The sequence below is a fragment of the Vulpes lagopus genome, chromosome 18, assembly GCF_018345385.1.
Source record: "Vulpes lagopus strain Blue_001 chromosome 18, ASM1834538v1, whole genome shotgun sequence".
In the NCBI taxonomy this organism is placed as follows: Eukaryota; Metazoa; Chordata; class Mammalia; order Carnivora; family Canidae; genus Vulpes; species Vulpes lagopus.
In genome coordinates this window covers 45,267,068-45,290,377 of record NC_054841.1, presented here as the reverse complement: position 1 = coordinate 45,290,377, position 23,310 = coordinate 45,267,068, and the positions used below count along the sequence as shown (strand labels likewise).

The following is a 23,310-nucleotide window of genomic DNA, read 5'->3' as shown; positions in this document are numbered from 1 at the left end:
CTCCTCAGAGCCTTTGGACTCTGCGACAAGTTCCTCCGCTGCTGCCTAGAGAAGCTTTCGGACCAGACACTGCTCTTCACAGATGGAGTTGACACTCCAAGGAGAAGCCCTCCACCCAGCACGAAGGGGCGTTGGCAAACAAACACCCCAACTTCCTCCCCTGCAAGGTGTGTTCCGCGCCACCTCTCACAGGCCCCACGCAGGAGCCCGGGCCGCCCGCTTCCCTTAGTGGCTCTTGCCGTGCGGTGGTCGCCTCCCCGGAGCCCGGGCTCAGGACAGCGGTTATAGGGCCCCTCAACCCGGGGAGCGGGGTGCTGCCGCCGCGGGGCTGGCGGGCCCAGCGGAGGGAAGCAGCCGCCTGTCCCCTTCTGCCGGGCTCCCGGCGCAGGACGGCGCCTGTGCGCCCCGGCCCTGGGGCGCGGCTGTGTGCCGGGGCCGCGGGCGGGCGGGCGAGCGGGCGGGCGAGCGGGCGGGCGAGCGGGCGGGCGGGGGTGACGCCGCGGCCCCACGTCCCCAGCAGCGCCTCCTACCAGGCAACTAAAAACTAAACAAACAAGCAAACAAAACCCAAAACAAGCCAGATCTTGTTTTTAGACTCCATCCTGATTTTGCTAGTGTTCAGTGGGGACACTTTGGAGGACAGATGGTTTTATTAAAAAGTTGGTTCCAGCATGACACGTCAGCTCTGCGGGGGAGAATCCGCCAGGAGCAGAGTCAGGCTGCGGATGACCCGACAGCTTGGGCTCCCAGCCTGGGAACCCCTGCACTGCACCTCCAGGGCTGCTCCCAGAAACTCCACCCCCTCTCAAGAGCATTTAACACACAATGGATCTCATTTCCGGAGGCTGGAAGTCAATCTTTTCTTCTCTTTTCCCCATCAGTCTTGCTAGAAATTTATTAATTCGGTTCGTCTTCAAATACCCAGCTTCTGGATTTCTGGACTTTCTGTCCTGCACACTTATTTCCTGTTTCATTGATTTTTGCTCTTGTCTTTCATTTCTTTTCCCGCGTTTTATAATTCCTCTTCTGGCTTCTGGAAATGGTAGCTTAAGTTGTGGGGCTTCAGCCCTTCTTCTTTTCTAATATATGAATTAAAGGCTCTGCTGCAGCCTGCAAGTTTGGTAGATCATGGTTTATCTTAATGCCAGCAAAAGGATTTTGGTCTGTGCAAGCAGTTTCCTGTGACCTAAGTGTACCCGCATGCCGATGCCATCCTGTTGGCTCAGAGCTGGACTCCACAAAGGAGATTTGCCTTGTCCAGCTTTCAGAAAGTGGTTTACAATCTAGATCACAGTGCACCCCTCAGAGCCCATTTATGTGGACATGAAGGATAACGCCAGCTCTCATCCATACAGCACTTCACTTTTCAGGCTGTTTTCATGTGAACTTATTTGACTCTATTTTCATTGTTCCTTCTCATGGGAAGCTCAGCTTACCCACCAAGCAGCCTGCCTAGCTCATGCCTCTGCTTGAGGTACTGCCCTTGAAGGACCCTGTTTTGCCCTCTTAGGCTGGCAGTCAAGGCGACCTGCCACAGCCTCACCTCCAGCTAGAGTTGACTTGTGTCTGCTCCTGACTTGCTTCCTTGGCAACAACACTTCAGTCCTGCGATGACGCTGCTTTCCACTGTCTTTTAGTATCCTGCCTGGCCCAGCCCAGCTGAGCCCCCCTTGCACCTTGTACCCCACATAGGTCCTCATGGTTCCTAGAGGGCTTCAATTCAACCGGTCTTGGAAGTTTGTATCAGAATGGCAACCACGTAAAATTGGAAGTGCAGGAATTAAAACTCTCTTTTAGTTTAAGTCTCTAGAGGCAGAGTCTGAAGCAGGGATTCCGGTGAATTGTTGAGAGAGCTTTCTCAGTAAGGGAGGGGGCCAAGCAGAATAGGACAAGGGAAGAAGCCCAGCAAGGTTCTGGTCCTCACTGTGGTGTGATCCATGGGATGGGTATGGGGGCTTTAGAGCACTATCTAGGCTACTCTGTATTGTTCCCCTGGAGGCAAGAGGTCTGGCCTTTTGTGCCTCTATGGCAGTCAGTCATATAGGAGCTGCCTGGGGAGGAGGGCAGGGGCTCTAACTTCCCAGGTGAGGCAGATCCATCAGACGAGGGCAGTTCTTGGGAGAAGGTAAGAAGCTGTGAGTGGTCAGCAGCTCACACTCCCAACTGCATTGAGGGTGGGTGTGCTGGGCCAGTACTGGGATCTGGGTGAGGCAATGGCACCATCTAGCACTGGAGCCTGTTTTGCTGACAAGCAAATCAAAAGTTTTACAACTGCCCTCTTCACAAAGCTAGTAACTTACAGAGTCAGAGGTAGAATATTTCAGATACGTATCGCCGCTTATGACTTTCCTCGTAAGACCTCACTGACAGCACTGGGCTCTGGGCGTGTCAATTGGTTTCATCACTTTGAAATCACAGCCTTCCCCTTTTATAATATACATTGTCAAGCTATTTTGATATTTGTAATGTAAAATGTCACCCTCAATCCATAATTAATTGTAACCTGCATGTCCCTAGACCTCACGGGGCTGTGGGTATACATGAGGTCCTGTGGACATTAGTAGCCAATTAAGCTAGCAATTAGGTCCTCTCTCTTTAACTTTATCACTCTGCCAAGGTCAGTTAGTTCACAGGGTTCCCAGAGGAATGCCTCATATGTGCTTGTTAAAAACTCTGTCCTGCTGCTCTCAGCTGTTCCTGCTCATTCTGTGACTTCGGGTCAATGCCTGATCCTATTGCCATTGGTACCACTACCAATTGATTGCAGTTGATGGGAGAATGTGGAGACTTTCATTTAAAATGAAAGTGAAGCAATGGAGTTCTATGTTGGAACTTTACTCATTCGTTAGTCACATGAGTGACTTCTCTCTGAATCAGATACTCGTTTTTGAATGATGAAAGCATACTTCCTCAATTTTTTTTATTCTATCCAGTGCAATGGCTATAAGCAAAAGTTTAATCTGCATTATTCATTTACTTATCTATTTTTTAGACTGTAATGATATGAGCCACAATACTTTTTCCCCTTAGACTTGACTTACTTTGTCATGCAGATGCTTCACATTATATTCATGTCCGTCTTTTCCTTTGTAACTTCTGGCTTCTGAGTCAGCATTAGAAAAGTGTCATCTCCTACAAAGTTATTTTAAAAAATCCTCCTGTGTTTTTTTGTTTGTTTGTTTGTTTGTTTGTTTTTAAGTAGGTTCATGGGGCCCAAACTCATGTGGGGCTTGACCTCACGACTCCAAGACCAACACCTGACCTGAGATCAAGAGTTGGGTGCTCAAACCACTGAAACACCCAGGTGCCCCTCCTCTTTGTGTTTTTTTTTCTTGGTATTTCAAGTAAAAAAAAAAAATTAAACATTTAAATATTTGACTCTTTTGAAATTATTTCTGTTCCATGTAAGGTAAGGATGGATCAAGCTTTATTTATTTTCAGATGGCTACTCAGTTGTCCCAACTATTCCCCATTGATTTGAAATGCCTCCCTTATTACATATTACTTTCTTTTATATTTGAGGGTCTAATACTGGGTCTTCTTTTGTGTTCGATGGGTGTGCCAGTATCACACTATTTTAATTATTGAAGCTTCATAAAATATCACACCCTATGCTCTAATCTCTAATATAATACTTTGTAAGATTCTTTCTCACTAGTTAAAATGTCTTTTTTTCCATATAAACTCAGAAATGAACTGGCCATCTAGTTTTTTTTAAAAAAAAACAATATTTTTATTTGCTTTGTGGTCAATTTCTAAATTAATTTGACCAGAAATGACATCTTTATAATATTGACATTTCTTGTCCAATGGTCTTTCCGTTTGTTTTCTCTTTATCCTCTAGTGATATTTTAATTTTCTTCATAGAGGCTGTGCACATTTCTTCTGAAAGTGCTTCACCTATACTAATGTTTTTACAAGCAGGGCCTTCTGTTATGTCTTTGATCTGGTTGTTATTTGTATTTATGAAGGTTGTTGGTTTCTATGTATTTATTTTGTATCTTTGCTGGATTTTTGTACTCTTTGTTGTAGTTTTTCATGTGTGTCTTTGAATCTAAAGTGTGTCTATTATGGATATCATTATATACTTGAATCATGTTTTTTTAAATTAATTCAATTAACCTCTGACGTTTAATTGGAGAAACTAATCCATTTTCATTTAATGTAATCATTGATATAGGAGGATTTATATCTGCCAAGTTGCTATTTGTTTTCCATTTCTTATGTGGGTTTTTTGTTCCTTAATTACTCTATTACTGCCTTCTTTTGTGTTTAGCAGATATTTTCTAGTGTACCATTTTGATTCCCTTGTTGTTTCTTTTACTTTATATTTCTAACTTATTTTCTTATTAATTCCCTGGAAATTACCATTAACATCTTAATTTATATCTATCTAGTTTGGATTCCTAGCCACTTAATTTCAATAGTATATAAAAACTTTGCCCCTATAAAGTTCCTCTTTTTATATTTTTGTCACAAATCACATCTTCACTCATTGCCCAACAACTTACATTTATCATTATTGTGTTATACAGTTGTCTTTTAAGTCAGATAAGAGAAAAGGAGTTATAAACCAAAAATACATTTATACTGTCTTATATTTACATAATACCTTTTTTTTTTTTTTTACTTGTAATTACCTTTACTCATGCTCTTTATTTTCTTCATGTGGACTTGTCCTTCCTTTCATTTCCAGTCTGAAGGTCTGCCTTTAGAATTTCTTGTAGGCAGATGTGCTAGCAATGAACTCTTTCAGTTTGTTTATCCAGGAAAATCTTAATTCCTTTTTATTTTTGAAGGATAATTTTCTCAGACATAGAATTCTTGATGGGCAATTTATTTTTTATTTCAGTACTTTGTGGGTTCTTTATGCCAATTTTTAAATTCAAGTATAGTTAACCTACAGTGTTAGTTTCAGGTATAAAATAATGATTCAACCCTTCTATATGTTTTTCAGTCCTCGTCAAGATAAATACTCTTAGTTCCCTTTATCTATTTCACTCATTCCCCTCACCCACTTCCCCTTTAGCAAACACTAGTTTGCTCTTTGTATTTAAGAGTCTGGCATTTTTATTGTTGTTTGTTTGTTTTGTCTTTAAAATTCTTATCTGACTAAAGTCATATGATATTTATCTTTCTTTGACTGACTTATTTCACTTGGCCTGACACCCTCTAGGTCTATCCACGTTATTGCAAATGACAAGATTTCATTCTTTTTAATCACTGAGTAATATTCCATTGTGTACCACACCTGCTTTATCCATACATCTATCAATGGACATTTGGGCTCCTTCCATTTCAGCACTTTGAATATATCTTCCCACAGCCATATGGTCTTCATGTTTTCTGATGAGAAATGAGCTGATCATTTCATTGAATGTCTTTTATACATGATGAGTTCTCTCTTGATAGATTTAAGATTTTTATCTTCATCTTTGGCTTTTGGTACTTTTATTTTGAGGTGTCAGGATGTGAATCTGTGAATTTATCTTGCTTAGACTTTGAGATCCTTGCATGGATAGATTAAAGTTTTCAAAATCAAATTTGGGTAACTTCCAGATATTGTTTCTTCAAATATCAGCTTAGCCAGATTCTTCTCTCTTTTCTCTTTCTGGGACTTTCATTATGTGTATATTGGTATATTGATGGTATCCTATAGGTCCCTAAGGCTCTCTTCATTTTTCTTTTTTCTTTCTACTCCTCAGACTGGATAATCTTGACTGACCTATCTTTAAGTTCACTAATTCTTTCTACTGTCTCCTGAAATCTGTGGTTGAATCCTTCTAGTTAATTTTTCATTTTGGTTATCATACTTTTCAAATCCAGAATTTCTGCTTGGTTGCTTTTATAATTTCTACACCGTTTATATTCTCTGTTTGTTGAGACATCATTTTCATACTTTCTTTTAGCTCTTGGACATATTTAAAATATCTGATATGTCTTTGTCTAATAAATCCTATGTCTGTGCTTCCTCTGGGACAGTTTCTATGAATTGCTTCCACCCTTATGTATGGATCATACTTTGTTTATTTGCATGCCTTATAAAATTTATTGAAAACTGTACATTTCAAGTAATATAATGTCAAAACTCTGGGAACTAGATTCTCCCCTCTCAGAATTTGTTTTGTTGTTCATTGTTGAAATTATTGTTTATTTAATGAATTTTCTGAATAAATTCTATAACATCTCTATGTGTAGCTACTGAAGTCTATACTCAGTAAGCTTATGGTAGACTAACGATTGGACAAAGATTTTCTCAAACGCCTGGAGTCTATAAGTCTCCAAGTTTTTGCCTGGAGTCTCTGTTTGTGTTGCTACATAAATTCATCACTCAACTCTGGTTTAGTCTTAATTTCCTGCTAATGTAGAGCCTCCAGGAGGTCAGAAGTGAGAGCTTAGAGCCTTCTCAAGTCTTGCTGAGCATGCTCACAGCTACACCCAGCCCTAGGCAGACAGGTATCCTAGATTCCTAGAAATTCTTCAAGTGAGGCCAAATAAGAAACAATTTGCATGAGGTATTCCAGTGAACCACCATGACAAACAACCACAATTATTTGGAACTGAGCTTCATTCTACTTCCTCTGGAACTAGGAATATGGACTTACTTTTTAAGGCTATCACTGAGCTGAGGAGCAGGGAGTCGGGGGTCAAAGTGCTGCAAGCTTTCTGTTCTTACCTAGATTCACCATATTTCTATATGTTCCCAAGGATGCTAGAAGCCTTTCGTTATTTCCAGAATTCTGAAAAAGTTGGTTCTGGCAACTTTTGCCATTTGATTTATTGTGTCTATGGAGGGTTGAACTTTTGGAGATCTGTACTCTGCCACTTCCCCCTGACACCATTCTTGTCATCTGATATCACCATCTTCTCTTTATACATCTGTCCACTCCCTGTTGTATGTGCCCTGTTACTTGCAGCAGAGTTAAACAACTTTATAGTTCTTGTGCTAGTCACTCCCTAACTGGAGTCTCTGGGTCTCTTAGTTCAAATTGCTGTGAAAGAAAATCTGATTAAAACATCTCAGGCAATGGAATGACTCACTCTGTACTACTAGTTATCTATCTATATTTGTGATGAGTTGTGTTGAGAGGTAGTGACAAAGAAAAGAAAGACAAGCAGTCTTGCATTTCTAGTACAGACTTCACAGTTAATTTCTTCCTCTCTCATGCATATTCTGGAAACTTGTTTACAGAAATGCAACCCCCAGGGCACTCCCCTCAGGTCTAGGCCAGCACTCTCTTCCCACATTTCTTTTTTTTTTTTTAAGGTATTTATTTATTAAGATTTTATTTATTTATTCATAAGAGACACACACAGAGAGAGGAAGAGACACAGGCAGAGGGAGAAGCAGGCTCCCTGTGGGGAGCCTGATGTGGGACTGAGTTGGAGAGACATCTTGAAGTTTGGGGAGAATTCATAGAACCAAGATTGAGTTCTGACTGCCTCATGAAGCCAAGAAGAATTTTGCCATCTAATCAGAGCTTGCCAGGTGGTTTTCATAAAGCAGAAGCTACAGGTATGCCCACTTTATACCAGATAGCTGCTGCACAAATAGAACATCTTTACCAACTTTTAGACCAACATAAGGGGTATGATGTGGCCTCGCCAAAAGCCACATTATTATCACATTCAAGTCAACAGCCACTTAAGAGTCCTCATGTTTTTGTAAGAGCTTGTTGCAAAGTGATGATGAGAACAACTTGACTAAATATTGTTTACCACCATGGTGAGTTGTAAGACCAGCTGAAGGTGCCCTCTTGATCATAGTTCATTAGGTAGTGGAAGATAGAAGAGTCTCAAGCAGATCCATCCAGGTGGGGTAATAACAAATACCAGCTTCCTGAGAGGTTAGAGAAGCTTTGAAGAAAATTGTCTGAGCCTTCAGATACACTACTGGTGAAGCAAGTTGAAAGTTACTGATTCCATTTTGTGTATCCAGCTCCATGATACTTTTTTCAAAGGAAAAGATATGCAAGCTCACGTTAATATTTCTAGGGGGAAAAGCATGGGCAGGATTGAAAAGAAAAAAAGACATTGTAATACTACTATTTGTGTTCAAGGAGCAGAGAAACACATGAGATTACAAAAGAAACTCATTTACAATCCAGATTTTGAAATCTCAACCATTTGCTGCCTTGTGTCAGGAACGAAAGTATCAGAAAAGACAGAGGATGATCTGTTATGTAGTTTCACATATGATTTCCTATAATATATTGAGAGTCAATAAGCTATCATCCCTCATTTTATTGGTAAGAGAATTGAGGTTCGGAAAGAAGGCATGACAACCAAGATGTAAGGAAATACCAAGTACTGGTTATCTCTAGCTCTATCCAGTCCTTAAGGCAGGCTACTATTCCCCAGGCTCTAGGATTACCTAATACAGTAAAGTGGCTGACCTCACAAGTGTGATAGTGGGGATGGAGGCCAGCCCTGCTCTGCTCCTCTCCAATGCTCCCTGCTCCTCTCAGCTGGGGACTCAGGTCTCCTTTCCAGCACCTGCCATTTTACATGGTCCTGGTTCTGCTTATGTGTTCTCACAAATGTAGATCATTTATGCTCCATGCCTTGTCTTGTTCCACCTCTTCTGTAAAGTGAAAAATTCTAGTATTTTCTAAAAGGCATTTAGAACAAATGGTTTACATTTGTAAATATCAAAATGGAAAACTTGAATTCAACTTGGCTCTTCTTCCACCTCCAAGAGGAGAAAGAACTCCCCAGGGCCAAGATTTGTGACTTACATCTAATTCTATGTCCTACCTCCCACTCTACTGTGGAAGCTGGAAGTCAAAAAACCAAATCCTAGTCTTTCCAGGCTCCCTTGCAGCAAGGGTTCTGATTCAGTTTTTGCCAGTTATATTTGTTCATACAAAATTTGGATGGTGGAAGGGATGTGGAGGCCACCTTTCTGCAGAGATGGTGGCTGGTAGGCAGCTTGTGACCTCCATGTTTGCAGTGACATGTGTGAGGAGGACTGTGCTGGTGGCACTTGTGTGGGCAGGAGCAAACATAGTCTCATGACCTGCTGTGCAGTGGTGTGGTCCAGCAGAGGCCCCTGCTTTCCTTAGCTCCAACTCTTCCACAGATGTTGTGGAAGCACCGAGGTCCCTTATTAAATACTTTTTAGGAATATCTGCTTACCAGTCCTTTAGCTAGGCCTATGTTCTGGTTGCTGCAGCTGTATAGCAAACCATCCCCAAACTTAGTGGCACAAAATAACAATTTTATTTTGTTCACAAAGAAGGCATAACGGGTATGGTTTGACTCTGCTCCACCATGTGGGGGGAATGAAGCTGTAAAGACTTGACAGCTGAGGGTGACTTACCCATTCGGGGGCTGGAGTCATTTAGAGACCCCCTTATAGGTTTGGTAGTCGATGCTAGCTAGGCTGGAACATCAGCTGGGGCTGCCAATCAGAGCACCCACATGTGGCTTCCCCATAGATCCAGGGCTTCCTCCTAGCACAGTAGCCCCAGGTTGATCAGACTCCTTATATGGCAACTAAAGCTCCCACAGTGAATGAACCAAGAGAAACAGGTGAAGCTTCCCTGGCTTCTCTGGCCTCATAGGTCACACCTTGCCACTCTCACTGCACTCATTAGGTTGAAGCAAATCACAAGCTGGCCCAGATACAAAGGGGAGCAGACATGGTCTACATCTCTAGATGGGAGGAGCTTCAAAGAATGTATGGCCTTAATTTAAAAGCCCCTTAGCCCTCTTGGGACACCTGGGCAACTCAATCAGTTAAATGTCTGACTCTTGGCTTTGGCTCAGGTCATGATCTCAGGGTCCAGCATGTTGGGCTCCTTGCTCAGTACAGAGTCTGCTTGTCCCTCTCCCTCTGTACACTCCCCACTCTCTCTCCCTCTCAAATAAATAAATAAAATCTTAAAAAACCCAAACAAAATGCTAGCCCTCTTTCCACAGGGAATCTCAGTAATCACTCTCTTCCCAGTTTCACTGTGTAATTTGAAGGCATAAGGCATGATGGTTTGATTTATACGTATTGTGAAATGGTTGCCACAAGAGGTGCAGCCAACATCCATCTTCTACATAGACACAAAATATGGGATGCTTCCTGAATTTGGGTGTCATCCTTACACAGGACCATGCTAGTCTTCTCTGTGGAGTTTCAATTTAAGTATGATATTTTATTAGGATAATGATGTCCTTGGATCTACTTCTGTTTCCCATTCAAACCAACAAGTTTCAAGTTAGGAAAGAAAAAGAAGCACCTTAACAAATATGGAGGTAAGAAGAAAAATATACCTGCTTAGTATTATATACTTTGAAGGATTTCTGAAAGAAGAAAGAAAGATAGAAAGAAAAAAAGAAAGAAAGAAAGAAAGAAAGGAAGGAAGGAAGGAAGGAAGGAAGGAAGGAAGGAAGGAAGAAAGGAAGAAAGAAAGAAAAATGGCTTTCATAATACATTTCCAAACATAGTACTTCGAGTAGGTAGAATCAATACAGGAAAGTAAACATCCTGTCCTGCAGGGAAACCTTCCTTGGCTTCCCTGTTTATCAGGCTCACCTGTTCCAGGTCCTCATGGTAACCTGTCCTTGGTCCTCCTAACAGGTGTCTCAGTTTGTGACAAAATACTTGTGTGATTTTTTTCCACAATAAACTTTTTATTGTGACAAATTTCAGATATACAAAAATAGACAGCTTGGTATCATGAACTCCTAAGCCATCATTACCAACTTCAGTATTGTGTCAACTCCTGGGCAATTCAGTTTTATCCACAGTCCCTGTCCATTTCCTTCCTTTTGAATCCAATCCGAGACATCCTATCATTTCATCTGTAAATATTTCGGTATGTCTCTCTTAACAATAAAACCTCTAAAAAAAAAAAAAACAATAAAGCCTCTTTTTCCTAAACACAACTGCAATAATATCACATCGAAAGTAAGAACAATAATCATTCAATAACAAATACCCAGTCAGTTCCAAATGTTTAGCTATTGTCGTAAGTTTTATAGTTCGTTTGAATTAGCATCTAAATAGGAGTCTGGTCGTGGGATTAGTTGATATGTCTTTTAAGTTTCTTTTAGTGTGTAGGTGTTCTTTTCCACCTCTTTATTTTCTCCCATTGTAATTTATTTGTTGAAGTAGATTGTTTGTCCTATAAAGTTTCATAGAGGCTGGATTTTGCTGACAGTTCTCCATACCATGCCTAATATATTCTACTGTCCTTATTTTTTCTGTAAATTGAAAAGCAAACAAGAGGCTTTTTCAGATGTGACTTATGTGATTCCTTTGAGTAATGTCTGTCTCCTTCTCTAGACTGTGGACTCCATGGAGACTGTGAACTCATGGATATTTTTCTCTCAACTGAAAATTTAGCACTTAGCATGCTGCCTTGTATACGATAGGTACTCAGTAAATATTAGTTGAATAAATGAATGAATGGGAACACACACAGGAACTGGGCATCTAGGAGTGAGCAGCTACACCTCTAGACAATGAACTGTAATGCTCCCCGGCCCCATCAATACAGAAATTCGTTCCTGAATGCATGTCACATGCCACACTCTGTTCTGGGCATCAGGATACCTCAGGAAACAGGCGGAATCATACCTTCTCAGGCCTAATAATCTGCTCAGCTAATTTTTCATAAGGTGACAACTTAGAAGGGTCCCCAGAGGCTTCTGGATGCATAGCAGCCATTTGTGACAGCAAAGGGAAATTCTGGGACTGTTTCAACCCAGGTGAGGATCCTAGCTCCATCACTGGCTAGCTCTGTGACCCTGGACAGATAGTCTCATTTCCCCAGTCTGTAAAATGGGGTAGCATTGCTGACTTCATGGCTTGTGTGAGAGTGTAGCTGACTCTTGGTGCTCTGCTCCCGTCATCTTGGTCGGTTCTTGTGTCTTTCTGTCTGAAGGCATTGCCTGGTGCAGCCAAAATGCAGATGCAAAGTGCTGAAGATGTGACTCCCCTCAATTCCTCCAGCAATCCTCAGTCAGGGGAGATAATAAATACTCCAATTTTTTCAGTCCTCAGTGACACAGCAATGAGTTGTGTCCCTGCTGTGTCTCAGAGGGTCCCCATTGTGATTGTGAGTTCCTGTCACCTGCACAGTAACCTGCTCATTAACACCCACTGTGCTGGCTGTCTTCCCTATTCCCCATCCTTCCACATGCCCTCACCCTGCATTCTGGGATCACCTCCCAGGAACCATGTTCACCCACATCTTTACTCTGGCTCCGCTTTGGGATGGAGCATCAAAGGAAATGAGGCATAGCTAGGAGCTGCCCTAGCCAGAGCAGGATCCAACACGTACATTATATCTAAAGGGGAGTTGAAAGTGAGAGAAGCAGGAGATATTTTCAAATCAGAAAGGAATTCAAAATCACAGGGATTGGTGGAGATTCAAAGGAAGCTTCCCCATTCATTTAGGTCTCTCCCAGATCAGGCGCTGAAATGTCATAGCTCAGGGCTCAATAGTCAGAACTACGCCCCAAATCATCGGGAATTGGTTATATTATGATCGCTGTACTCTCAAGGAGAAGGGAAGGGTTGTGAAATCTATTTAAGAAAGATCTCCATAAAAAATGAGTACATTAGAAAAAGACTGGCACTTTGAACAGATGGTAAGCTGCTATTATTTTGGAAAATTCACCAGCGTAGCTGGGTTCCTTCCTGGGCAACGGGAGATAAATGAGATGTGATTGTTCTAGCACCTGCACCAATGTGTTCGCCTTGCCTTGGACAAGGTGTGGCTGGGCATTGTCAGTGGAGTGGGCTCCTAATTAGATGGACTATTGTTCCAGGAATCAAAGCTGTAACCAATGCCCATGCCTTTTTCTGCATAACTCAACCACAGTATGCAGAGAAGTGAGAAAATAGGTGAGAGAGTGAATAACATTCTCAGGATCACATTTCATGCAGACCACTGCATTTCCCAGCAGATTCTTTTTATTTTAATTTTTTCACTACCAAGGTAATACGTGATCATTACAAAACGACAAACAATGAGAAATATATAAAGTAAAAGCCCTTCTCCCATCCTCCAGCCCCACTTCTGGGATGCACCATTATGGACGTCATATGAAATAGTCGGAAAGGTGTGTCCAGTCACACATCCACGTTGCTTTGCCTTTCTCACTCTGCCGTCTATCTATCCCTGACATTTTATTCCTTGGGATGTCTTACAGAATTCAACCGCACAGATGTCCCACATTCTATCCAGTCCCCCTTTGGACATTTATTTTATACAAATATTTGAACATGGGACATCTTTGTACATAACTTTGTGTATTTATGAGATGATTTCTGCAAAATGAATTGCTGGAACTAGACTGACCAGGCTTAAGGGCATGCACATTTTTGCCTTTTGCTTAATACTTTCAAACTGCTCTCAAATCAAGAGAAAAAAAAAACACCATTTCATGGTTGTTTTAATTTGCATTTCTTTTAAAAACAGTTATAATTAAGCTTTCCACCCCATTTAAAAAAAGATTTTTCATGAGAGACACACAGGGAGAGGCAGAGACATAGGCAGAGGGAGAAGCAGGCTCCCTGAAGGGAGCCCCATGCAGTGTTTTATCCCAGGACCCTGGGATCACGACCTGAGCCAAAGGCAGATGCTTAACCGCTGAGCCACCCAGGTGCTCCTTTTCTCCCCACATGTATTGGCCTTTCCTATGAATGGTGTGAAAATAAACAAGGACTACCCAAATGAGAACAATTAAAGGTGATTTATTCAGGGCTTGCTAGAGCAAAGGAGCTGGCCACCATTTTGGGGGTTTGGCAAAGACTCAAAGGCAGACAGAGGGGTTAGAAAGATTTGCAGTGAGAAAAAGGGAAGGCTTCAGGTCAAGTGTGCCCTGATTGCAGTTTGTTGGCCTAGGGAGGCTGCAGGGGGCGCTAACTAGCAGCCAGCATCCTGCATGACTGGTTAGAGGTACACGTCTGACTTTCTCTAGTGGGTTCCAAGTTGGATGCAGGGGCATAAATTAGGGAAGCTATCAGTTATTGATTGTCCTGGCTATTTGGGGCCAGTTGCTGCAGAGATGGTGGTTTTGGCTTCCTGAACTGTTTGCTGCACAATGTGAATTACATTTCTATTTTCAGGTAGGGTCTGGCCATGTGTGTCAGCCTATCTGGCCTCCCAACTGTTTTTTTGTTTCTGCTACCTAGATTTCTATTAGGTTGTTGATATTTTCTCCTGGCAGTTTGAAGACTTGGCATAGTGGGGAGACTTTTCAAGACTAAGAAACATGTGTGGATGGTCTCCCCTGCAAAGCAGTTATGTTGCACAGGAGGAAAAAGGGATTTTCAACCCCACAAAATAAAGTTCTCTGCAGAAACAAAGCAAACCTGTCTGGTTCTTGTTCGAGGCACACATAAGGTTGGAGGTGGGGGTGCTATCGGGGGCAGAGTTTAGGGTGCCTCTATACAGTGGGACAGAATGGGACCCCTGGAGGCCGTGCATCATGGAAACTCCAGAAGATGCCCAGATGGCAGTTATTGACATTGGTGCCACTCTGCACAAAGCTTACATTTAAAGATCTGAAAACCTTCATCATGCTCCAGACTAAAGTTTAAAATGAATACTACGCATCTCCTTAATCTTGGGAGAGTGAGCAATGGGTCATTTACCAAAAAGTCTATATTTGCCTCTTGTGTGTGTGTGTGGGGGGGGGGGCACAGCATTGGGTCAAGGAAACTTGGCTGTCACATTAGCTACCTTCCATCTGGCAGGTTTTGGAGTCCCCTTTTATGGTTTCTAAGCTCTGCCCCCACCTGACATCTGCAGTTTCTTTTTTGGAGGACTGCCCTTGGGCTACCAGTTCCTGGAAGTTCAATTCCTCCTACTTTTTAACCTGTAAAGAGGGTGTGCAGGTATGAAAGCTGATCCGTTCCTTTGGCACAACTTCTACTCCAGAGCTCCCCATGGGACCCTATCCCTGGCAGGTGTTTGCGTGAGAGGCACCCCTGCCTGACCTGCTCCTTTTCTATGCCCTTGCTGGTATCCCCGGGGAGCACTTCCTTAATAAATCACTTTCCCGCCAATCATTGTTCCAGGGTCTGCTTCTAAGGAAGCCAACTTAAAATAGCATCCAAATTCCTAACTCTGTCACCAATTTGTTGTGTGACTTTCATACCGTCTTCAGATCTCTGCCCATATCTGGAAAGTGAGAGTATGAATAAGCAATTTCTTAGGTTCTTTAACAAGATCATGACTTCCTTTAAATTATGGTTACATCTTATGTTTCCTTTAGAGAAGGCATTTTTAATGTGAGACTCATGCATGGCTTTCAGATGGTCAGCAAACCCCTGGGAATTGTTTGCAAAATTATGGGTCTTTTTTTTTTTTCTGGGGAGAGTGTTCATAGCTTTCACTAGATTTCTAAGGAGCCCATAACCCCCCACCAAAGTTAGCAACCACTCTTTATAGCTTGTTGTTTATAGACTTCAGAAAGGTTGTGGAGAGAGCACTGTCACTTTGCTCAAGTGTTGATCTTTTCAGATTAATAACGATTTAATTGAAACCACTTAATATTTATTTTTAAATGGTATAAAGTATATGCTAATTGTAGCTACACAACAGAGATAACACATTCCTCCTAGCCCAGCTTTTAATGGCTTTTTTTCTTGTAAATATAACCTTTTGTAGGTTCAGGATGCTTTTGACCTTGCAATTGGAGTTTAATATAAATGGCAACTTTTTCTTTTTCAGACAAGTGTTGGATATGCTAGCCTGACTTTGCTAACGGAGAAAATATGTTTGCCTGTGATTAATAAGAATCCACTTACCTGAGTTCCTCTCCAGGTACGTCTCTATCCCTCTTTCCGTACTCAGACAGACAGGTATAAAGACACAGACACACACAATCACGAGTACCAGAAAAATAACTTAGAAGCTTTCAAGTGCAGGATTCAAAATCTGGTTTTGACAAAAAATAGCCCCAGCTGGTTATAGTTAAGACCCATTTGTCACGCACACAGTAGGTCAGTAAATTATGGCCCATGCAGCTGCTTCAATTTTTAGAATCATTAGGTCCCATGGGTAAATTCATGGAGCAGGGAGGCGGCAGGGTGCACAGAAGGTTCTTCTTGAGAAATGAAACATATTCTCTTGTGCATCTGGGTCAGTCACATATAGTTCCTCTTATAAAGGATATTTTATGAACCTGAATAATAAGAGTTTGTATAAATATACATGCACAAACTCACATGATGCATATGGAGGTAATAAAGAACAAGTAAGTAATGGTGAATTAAATGCATTGAAGTGTTCGGCTAGCCTTATAATAAATGAAGAGAGGAAAGCTTGAGTATGTGTGATGTCACCTTGTTATAGAAGGGTATTTATATCTTCAAACAAGGCTTCTGTGGGTTGGAGGCTTTGGGAAGAGGGGACTGGACTCCCAAACTTGGGTATAGGCCAATTACATTCATGCATTTATGACTTTGCTCAGTCTCTCTGTGGCTTTCTTTGTTAATTTATTGAATATGCAGTCACCGAATGTCACGTCCCACATTCATTGTTCAAAAATGGATTCCTGTCCTGGGACTTAAAGTTTTGGGGAAAAATGACAGAAATAAACTAGCAAACAAATACTTGAATATCTAATTACTGACTGTGAAAAGATTTATTAGGGTGGTCCCAGGAAAAATCAGCAAGATATGAGAAGCAGGACAGAAAGGCAATGGGGAGCCCCACAGCAGGCTATCTAGGGCAAAGTCTTGAAGAGGGTGCTTTTGGACTGATCCTACAGGGGACTCTGGGATGTAAGGTCTGGCTGAGAGTTTGTGTCACTCATGAAAAGGGGCTGAGCTGTCATACACATCTGTTGGCTACTGCCTGTGGCCTGTGAACTCCTTGGCACTCTGGTTCTTTGGGAACAAAGTGGCTCCAGTTACCTGATAGCCACTCTCTGAAGAAGAGCCATTGGCATGAGCCAATGTGGAAGGACTGGAGAGAAGCACTGTGCTGGGAGTGCGGTGGGTAAGAGCATTCAAGATGGAGAATAAAGCCTGCACAATTCCTGGAGGAGGATCCCAGAGTAGCCAAGGAACTGGCTAAGAACAGGTGATGGAGGCAAAATAAAGTTGATAGCGCAAGTGAGTTTTCTGGTCAAGATGAGCACTGAGTTCCAACTTCAAAAAACCCTGTTTTTCCAAACACAGGGCAGTGATGCATGAGATATGAAGAGACAAGCAGTGATTCTTCATCTTTGCAAACAAGAAATATAGCAAAAACACAAAACAGTACATATAATACTGGGGCCTCCAGCTTGCTGGGCTGCTGTCCTGTAGAAAGCAACAGCAACTGGGACTTCAGCTTCTGAGAGGCCTAGAAGCAACCCCTTGAACAACACAGAACTGATGCAGGATCACTGCTTGAAGCAGAGAATTCTATATCCTGAGAAACAAAGGTAAAGATAAACAAGACCAAAACCTGAGTAGTCAGGTTGTATGTCAGGCAAAAATTAACAATAGTAATAAATATCTGGCCTCCTCCTGGCAAATGTTTTCAATTACAAGGAAAAGTAAAGCATTGTATTCTTGAGCATATCCTATATGCCAGGCACTAGTCTAAAACACTTGTATTTCATTTGATTCTCATGGTGACTGCATGAAATGGGTGCTGTACTCCACATTTTCAGATGAGATAAGTAAAGCTCATAGCAATGAAGTAATTTGTCTGAGGTCATAAATAGAAACTGGAGTCCAAACTGCCTATTTCCAGAACCCATGAGCATTAACCATTTTGCTATATTCTTCAAACATCCAGACAGGGATCAAAAGAGGAAAGCATATCAGCTGACCTCACTTCACTACCATACTAAATGCCAGAAGACAATGAAAGGTATCTACGATATGCTGAAGAAACAAGGTATGTTCAGTTTCATTTTCTTTTGTATGTGAAGTCAAAGAAAGATACTGTCAGTCAAACATGCAAAAATAAGAACAAGTCCAGTGTACTCTCTTCAAAAGACTACTTGAAAATGGACCCTGGGCAATCAACAGAGAAGAGGGAGAAAGAGAGGGAGGGGAGGGAGGGAGGGAGGGAGGGAGGGAGGGAGGGAGGGAGGTGGAGGAGGGAGGTTACTGGGTTTTCATTTTATCTTTGCTTTTCATTAAATTCTCAGGTTGAAGTTTTCCTAACCAGGCCAATATATTTTTTCTCAATCACTTTGTAAGATACACATTATCCCTTTACAGCCACCTATCCCATAAGCATGTAAACCATGACTCAGGAAACCAAATCCTGAGACTTGGTGTCATCTGAGACCATAACATTGCCATATTACCTCTGCCAAAATCATCTATTTATTTAACAAATATTTGTTAAGTGAATAATATTTCTTTTTTAAAAAGATTTATTTATTTATTTTAGAGAGAAAGAGAGAAAGAGAAGAGAGCCCGTGAATGAAGGTGGGGGCAGCATGGAGGAACACAGGGAGAGAAGAAAACTCAGACTCTCCCCACTGAGCTGGGAGCCTGAAACAGGCCTCAATCTCAAGACCTTGAGATCATGACCTGAGCTGAAACCAAGAGTCGGCTCAACAAACTAGACCACACAGGCACCCCTGAATAATAACTCATTTAACAAATATTACTGAGCATGTGCTCCAGCCCAGTTATTATAGGAGATGCTGGGAATTCTATAGTGGAGAAGACAAATGAGGACTCTGTTTGTCAGGTGCCCATGGAGATAGACCAACAATGAACAAGTAAGCAAATGTACTACAAGATCATTGCTGATCTTGGCAATTCGGTGGCTGGCAGGACCATTTACTAAAATGAAGATTTGTTTGAATTAGGAAAGCCAGGGATCAAGGTTCTATGTGGATATATGAAATGTGAAATAACTGACATCCAGATGGAAATGCTGAACAGATAGGAATAGATGCATCTAGAGCTCAGGGCAGAGGAGTCTGTTTGAGCTGGAAATAAAATGAGGAGTCATCAGCATGTAGTTGGGTAGGATCCATGAACTGATATTGCCTTAAAGCTGTACAAGATATCACCATTGGAGGAAATAGGGTAAGGGGTACATGGGTCTATTTTTGCAATTACCTGTGACTTTATAATTATTTCAAGACAAAAAGTTAAAAATAAAATCCCATGGGTCCAGATAAGATACCTTGGGAATGAATTTTTAAAAAGGATAATATGACAAAATAATTAAAATTTAAGCCATCTCAGAAAATCCAGAAATGTGGGTTCATGATAACTATGGGCTCTGTTTGTTCAAGTCCTCCAAGAAGTGGGAAAGATGGCCATCTGCTGAGGACTAGGGGCTAACCTTTCTGCATGCTGATAGGAACTCAGAGGAGTCCAAGAGTCCTGATTGCAAACCTTGTCTTCTAGGTCATTTTACAAAGGAATATTTTTCAAGGTGGGAGGATAAACCCTTATTAAAAGTTTGATGCATACGTTTCAGATATCTAGACATATATTATGGCAGCTTCCATCTGTACCTTGTGCTGGGCTTTGCCAATAGTAGAACCACTTGAAATTTTGCTAGAAGCCGTGGTTATGTGTTTCCTGAAAAATCCATATATAGACAGAAGATAACATTCAGAAAATTTAACAATTTTGAGAATTGCTAAGTAATATAAAAATCTTTTTTTTTTTAATTTTTATTTATTTATGATAGTCATACAGAGAGAGAGAGAGAGGCAGAGACACAGGCAGAGGGAGAAGCAGGCTCCATGCACCAGGAGCCTGAATGTGGGATTCGATCCCGGGTCTCCAGGATCGCGCCCTGGGCCAAAGGCAGGCGCCAAACCGCTGCGCCATCCAGGGATCCCAGTAATATAAATTAATACACAAATCAACATATAAATCCTTAAAATTTATAAATAAGCTAGATTTATGTATATATTTATCTTCTATATCCCATAATTTGTTATACTCATATATCTTATAACAAAATTTCTTATCAAGTAATATAATTACAGCTAATCAAGTCATTCTAATATATATATATATATATATATTTTTTTTTTTTTACTGAGTTTAGACTTCTTAGTGTGACATTTGGTTTAACTTACTGTCACTAGCTGAATGACAAATACTACTGAGCACCTGCTCCAGCTCAGGTATTGTGGTAGGTGCTAGGAATTCTATAGCGAGAATGACAGACAAGGTCCATACATAGACAACCTTTGTCTGCATGATATAACACAGGAAAACTCATCAAACTCTTTCTTATTAAATTGGTAGTCATTAGGTCCCCAGTTCTGGGTCATTTTTGCAGCTGGAAGGAGCATCATACCTTAGCCTGCGTATCTGGCATGGCACACACCCTGGAGCCTCACCTCCTGACAACAAGACTACCACCCTGCTTGCCCTGCAGTTCCCACCATGCAGGTCTTCCCCAGGGCAATGGACAGGCATTGCCCAGGCCCTGCTGCCCTGCTGCCAAACCCACCTTGGTCTACTGAGGGTTGCCAAGGGCCACCCACTTCCGCAGGAGCCCTGTTCCCAGGTTCTATTATGTATGGCCAAGTCTAGTCATTTTTATACCAATCAGACTGGAAGCATTTCAATGACCATCAGTACAGGCAGTACGACGCTTATTGGAAACTGTCATCCTGCACTCACATGCAAACTTGATGCAATTCCACATGGTTACTGACCTGTATTTCCCAGGATACACTCCAGCAGGGTCAATGATATGTCAGAAAGCTGCATGGGAGCATGAATAGACATTACCTGTCATAGCTGCCCTGGTGTCCACAGCCTGGAATGTAGCTGGTGTTCTTCAGACATCAACTGATTGACACAACTATCACCCCATCAATTCAGTGGAATCCAAAGGATGATTTAGCTACAGGTCTTCAAGCTCTCAGCTCTCTTATAAACAAAAGGCTTTTATATAGGAGAGGATTCCAATACCTAATGGCTTGGATTAGACCTCTTTTTTTCCTTTTGGATCTCCACCCCACTCTTTTAAAAATACATACCAATCTCATTCTTAACATCTGATGGATTAAAACTTTCAAGTTCCACTGAAGACTCTGAAAGTACAGAATGAAAGGAATTAGTACGGTTGAGTTTACAATTTCAGAAGGGATTGGACATATGATGAGGACTGGGTACAGATCAGAAAGTACTATTTTGGAAAAAGCCTCAGGTGGGAGAGTCCTAAAGCTAGCTTCTCTCACATGGGGCCGAAAGAGCCATGAGCTGAATGTCTGAGGTAATTGATCCTACTCACAAATTACAGATGCACTAATTTTAAGGTTGGTCAATCAACTAATCAAGCGTGAGAAATTGTTCCTAAACAGGCAAAAAGAGGAGAGTTCGTGAGGATATTTAAAAAGCAAGAAGAGGGACAATGAATTCTCAGCTGCATTCCTTCAAGGTGTTGCAAGTGTATCAGACATCAGGGCTCAGTAAGGCCAAACCTGGGACGTGGGGGAGAGCAAAGGCATCGACAATAGCAAAGCTGGGGAGGGGGGCATTCCAAATCAAGGCAGGCAGATCAGATAAGACATAAAGGAGGGAAGCAGAAGACCCCATCTATTGTCCACATGCTCAGGCTGCATTATTCAAAGACAGATTTTTAAATATGTATCAGCATTCCAGTAAACAGGGCAAGCTTGCTAATATCAGTGCAATTCAGCAATCGCTGCTCTAAATAAATACATTAGAAATGTCATTACCGTAATCAGATTAAACCCGTTCCTTCATGTTATGCTTTGAATAATCATTAAAATTATTCTTAGTGAATTTGGCAAGTACGTTGTCTAGAAATACACAGAAGAAACAGCGGTGCATTAGTATTTTTCCTCTTTAAATAAGTTCCCTAAGTACTTTTAGATGCATTGATTTTTCCCCCCATATGGGCGACTTCATATGGCAAAACCAACTGTGTTCAGTTTCATGATTTCTACCATCAGGATGTAATTTTAATGCTGGATTTTATTATTCATTACAGAAGTTCATTGCTTTCTATGAAAACAATTGCTCTAATAAGTTAAATGTCATTATTTTCAAAACTACCCTCAGAGATTAGCTGCTACATCACCTTCTGGACACTTGCACTTGAATATCTGAACCATAGCTCATGATTGTATTATTCACTAGGCTGATTCTTCTTGCTAAGAATGCCTATAAATGCTTTTTCAATAGCCAGAGATCCAGTCCTGTGAACCAAACAGTCTCTACCCATTTTGGCATTGAGCAACAGCTGGGATCTTTTGTAAGTAAATTGAAATCTAGTGATGAGTTTATTTTCTATTGTAGTGGTATTCATAACGTGAAGGCCTTTAAAATTCGGACTTGTGTTGTTGGATGTTCAACATTTTTTTTAACTCATGGAATTTAAGAGGGAGAAACACGATTGTGATCATTCATTAAAAGAATTTTCCTATCAAAAAGAAAATACTCTATTATGCTACAGCATAGTTAGGAGATTAATATTTAATAAACAGATATATTGAACTAAGCTTCAACAAACATCTAATAACACCTACTTTCTTTCAGACAAAAGCAGGGACTTGCACACACTAATAATCAGCCTGAGATGGAAACCGGAAGTTCTTTTTTGGGGGGGGGACCGGAAGTTCTAACATGACTTTTATTTATTTTGCTTTGTTTCTGTTTTGTCAACCAATACTTGACCCTTTCCACCACACTTTTAAATCTTGAAAACATCAAAAGTCGTCATGTGCTGTTCTTATATAGGAAAAACAGAAGGAAATAGTTGAAAATTCAGCCAATGGCAGTTGCCCAAAAGTAGCAATAGAAACAAATCACATAGGCCTGCTCAAATTGTCTATTTCCCTCTGCAAAATTCACCCCTCTCCCCCTTGTGCTTTCTATTCCTCAGCTTCAACAATGGCATTTCTTTGTAACTGGCTTTCTTAGGTACTTTGTGTCTCGGTTGGTCACACAAGAATCCCTGCCATCCTATAATGTCTTGAAATGCAATAGCACAGCCTTCTTTTTCAAGAGAAATTAATGAGGATCTGGAGCCAAGGCCATTCCCAAATAGGCAAAGAAAAATGAGGGAGTACAACTTGGTCCTAGGAGTGAATTTTTGACTATGGAATGTGCACAAGTTTCTTTTACAAGAAGACTAGGTCGCTATCTTACATTTCAACCTATAGTACTATAACAAAGAACCTTTGACTCTGGCCTTTGGAACAGTGAAGATTTCTTTGGGCTGACTAACCATTCCTCCAGATTCACTAGGATAGAAGAGTTATAAGTGGAAAGGAAACCTTCAGCTCATTACATTCCTTAATTTTGCACGTGGGGAAATGACACATGGTTCAGTAGAAATAGAACTCAACCGAAAGCGTGAAGTGTCCTTGAACGCAGTTCTATGCTCCTTCCTT

The 23,310-nt window shown here is 41.3% G+C and overlaps 1 long non-coding RNA gene and 1 other non-coding gene across 2 annotated transcripts; one reads left to right on the top strand and one right to left on the bottom strand.

The window, feature by feature from the left end:
- On the top strand, positions 1–22,169 carry LOC121477745. Its single transcript, XR_005984355.1, has 4 exons — positions 1–167; positions 15,684–15,776; positions 17,745–17,846; positions 22,100–22,169. It is a non-coding gene; the product is annotated as an uncharacterized LOC121477745 (long non-coding RNA).
- Positions 10,058–10,161, bottom strand: LOC121478476. Its single transcript, XR_005984485.1, has one exon. It is a non-coding gene; the product is annotated as a U6 spliceosomal RNA (small nuclear RNA).
- Positions 22,170–23,310: the final 1,141 nt, after the last annotated feature.